Here is a 3405-nt window from a genome sequence, read left to right on the forward strand (position 1 = left end):
CCTGGGTTCCTGCTGCTGGGTGACCCAGCCAGCGCCTGCCAGTCCAACGGCCGCTGGACCCCCAAGCCCACCTGCCTCCGTGAGTACCACCGGATGTCACACTGAGCCCGAGGGGGCACCCTGCTTGCGTGGGTAAAGGGCAGGAGGGCTGCAGGCATGCCTCCAATCCCTCTTTTCCCCCAGCCTGCTGGAGGAGGGCTGTAGGGCTGGTGGCTCCCAGTGACGTGCTCTGGCCCTGCTCTTGCAGGGATCTGCCTGCGAGGTCGGATTGAAATCAGCGAGCGGGACATTACCGGGAGGTGCTCCTCATCCTGCAACACCCAGGCCCACCTGGGAGCCTTCCTCAACCGTGGCTGCATCAAGATCTCAGCCTGTGTCACCAAGCACTCTGGCTGGGCCCGCTGGTTCCTGCGCTGTAACATCTGTGAGTGTGACTGCCACATCCCATGCGGTGAGTCCCGGTAGCAGCTGCCCACCTTTGTAAGGGCCTGTCTCACTGTTTTGTGGGAAGGGTTGGCCCTGAGAGCTGTGGGCTGCCAAACAGCTCAGAATCTGCTGCTCTTGCTCTCATTACAGCTTCCTCTGGATAGAGCTGGGCCGTCCAGGGCTGTGGCTGCTGGCCACATGCCAAGGGAGGCTTCCACCCTGGATGTCTGCTTCCCTTTGCCATGTGTCTCCATCGCTGTGCTCCTTCCCTAAGCTCTGTCAGTCCCAAGGCTGTCATCTGAGAGGAGAGGAGACATTCTGGACTCACTGTCTCACAAGGCTGCCTTCCTGCCTGGCCCCATCCTGTTGCTGTCCAGTGCCAGGGGATGCTCTGTGAGCAGCAGGTGCTGGGGAGCTGCATGTGTTTCCTGCAGCTGGACTTGGGGATGTTGGTGTCTTGGCCTCTGTTTGCCTGGCTGCTTCCTAGAGGAGGCTCATATCCCCTTTTAGGGGATATGTGCCTGATAACAGGCACATGCGTGCCTGTGCCTGTTGCAGAAGTATCTGTGCTGCAGGTTGTGATTCCCCCCTGCCAGGTATTTCCTGTCCCGGGCCAGGCTCTGGACTGGGAGGTAGATCTGCCCTCTGAGTTCACAGCAGCCATCAGACAGAGCTGGAGTGTGGCACCTGCACACTATCCCCATGCCACCGGCAGAGCTCGCAGGGCAGAGCATCCTGGCCAGGAGTTGCTGAGCAATCAAGTGTTACAGTGGGACAAACTGCCCCACAGCCTCCCTGGGAGCACTGGGGTCTGGACAGCTAACTGTGTGTGGGGAAGGTCTCAGCTCCCAGGTGCAAAGTCTTTTCTATCACCTGGTCCACACACTGGTTGCAGGGCATGCTCCTTCCAGGGGTCTACAGTCTTGCTCTGAGAGCCCCTTTCCCCAGGGACTTCTCTCCCAGCAGCTTGGGGCCACAAGGAGTTGTGGTAGCTGATGCCCTGCTGCCAAGATGGTAAGGAAATATAAGGTGGGTGTCCTGACCACAGCAGGGCCCTCTTTAGTCCTGTAGCTGGAGAAAAACATGTGGGGTGTGGGCCCACAATGACTTATTCCAGTCACTTGAGAAGGGAGCTGGGGCTGTGGGGTCCCACTGCCTACCGTGGGACCTGTTAGCCTGTGCACCACTGCTATTAATGTGGCCCTTGGCAGGAGCAGCCATCATGGGCACTGCTGTAATCCTGTGCTATGCCACTTCTCTTCTCAGGAGTGCATTTCTGACCGAGCTCCCTTCCCTAAACTCTGTTCTCCCCACTGGCCCTTCACTTCTCACTGGTGCAATGCTCAGTGAGTTGCATTCATGCTGGTGCTGGCACACGGCTCCAGCCAGGAACAGCCTTGTGCTCCCTGGGGACCACCCTGGCTCCCTCTGAAGCAGCAATAGAAAAACCAGAATTTTTATTCCCCCGGGGAAGGATAAGGTGGTCTGGAGCACATGTGATGGGATTGCCAGGGAAGCTAGAGGACTAGCAGCACTACCATGGGTACTTAAAAACATTTTTACAGGAAATCACACAGGTTTTCCAGTCATGCAAAGAGATTCTGCTGCCTGCTCTGTCCCTGGAGCCCTGGACCTACATGACAGAGCCAGGACAGGCTCCTTCTGCCACTGATACTGTCCTGGACATGTGAGCCACCACAGGGACACAGCTGTGGTCAAGGCCACTGTAAGAAGGTCCTAGCTAGGGACCAGATGAATGCTGAATGTGCTTATGGCACTGGCCACCAAGACTTTCTGGGCACTAGACTACCATCTGGACTGGCCTTCCACCTTTGAAATGACTTCACAGCAGGATGCTGCAGCAGCTGCTGGTTGCTGTATGGCTACCAGCTTGGTCTCAGGAGCTCCCAACCCAGCCTTGAGCAGTTGAGAAGGAAGGGGCTTTAGCATCAAGGGCATTTGCCCCCAGGCCCTGCTTGGCTTGTGCTCAGCTGGAGGGAAGCAGGGCTGTTTTGTGCTTTGCAGAGGGGGCCTGGGCTGAGACCGGCTGACAGTGAGTGCCTTGGGGATGGGAGTCAGCGTGCTGAACACAGAGCAAACTGGAGCAAACTCAGCTCCATGAGGAGATGACTTAAGACCTCCATATAGAGCTTGGTTCCATGACTACCTCCTTGTGCCTCCCCCTGCCCAGGGCTGCCTTGTTCCACAGTGTCTCCTCTGGCTGTATCCTGCTCTACCAAGAAACCAAATCACTACCCTAAGCTCTGTCACAGCCCAAGGCTGGCTGTGGGAGGGGAAAGCTTTCCTTGCCTCAACAGATGTTTTTTTAATTAATACTCTCGTTAGTGCCACTCATTTCCATATGTCTTTCATGTTTAAGTACTGTGGTGGGTGAGAGGTGTGAGTAACAGGGAGGATGGAGCCAGGCATGGCGCTGCAGAGGGTGGAGGTGCAGGGGGATGGATGGCAGGTCCCCCATGATGAGCCACTGAGGGAAGTGTGTGCTGGGGGCAAAGTCCTGGACAGGGGCAGCCTCCTCTCAAGGCCCTTTTGTGCCAGCTGTAACCCCACCACTCCTGGCTCTTGATGCCTGCTGTGGGCTTTCCAGGCTGTTTTCTGTGTGGCAGGCCGAGTTTCATCCAGCTTGTGCCTTCATTGGGGTGGCTGCACAGAGGTGCTGCCCGTGTCCCAAGTCAGTGCAGGACTGAGCAGAGTCCAGGAGCATCCCGGGTGTGAGCAGACTTAGGGGGTGTTGGGACAACGGGGTTTTGGGCTGAGGTGGGAGGGACCTGCGGTGTGCTGTGCTCCGTCTGTGAACAGCAGCGGGGAGCGGTGCTGTGGGGCTGCGGTGACAGGGCTGTCAAACCCCAGGCCTGTGCGCTGGGGATGCTCGGGGCCTTCTGGCTTGCGGGGAGAGGAAATAGGGCCGGTCCCTTTAAGCGGATTTTTCGCTGCCTGGCAGTGCTGCCCGCCTGGGCA

The sequence above is a fragment of the Phaethon lepturus genome, unplaced genomic scaffold (genome assembly GCF_000687285.1).
Source record: "Phaethon lepturus isolate BGI_N335 unplaced genomic scaffold, ASM68728v1 scaffold50926, whole genome shotgun sequence".
NCBI lineage: Eukaryota > Metazoa > Chordata > Aves > Phaethontiformes > Phaethontidae > Phaethon > Phaethon lepturus.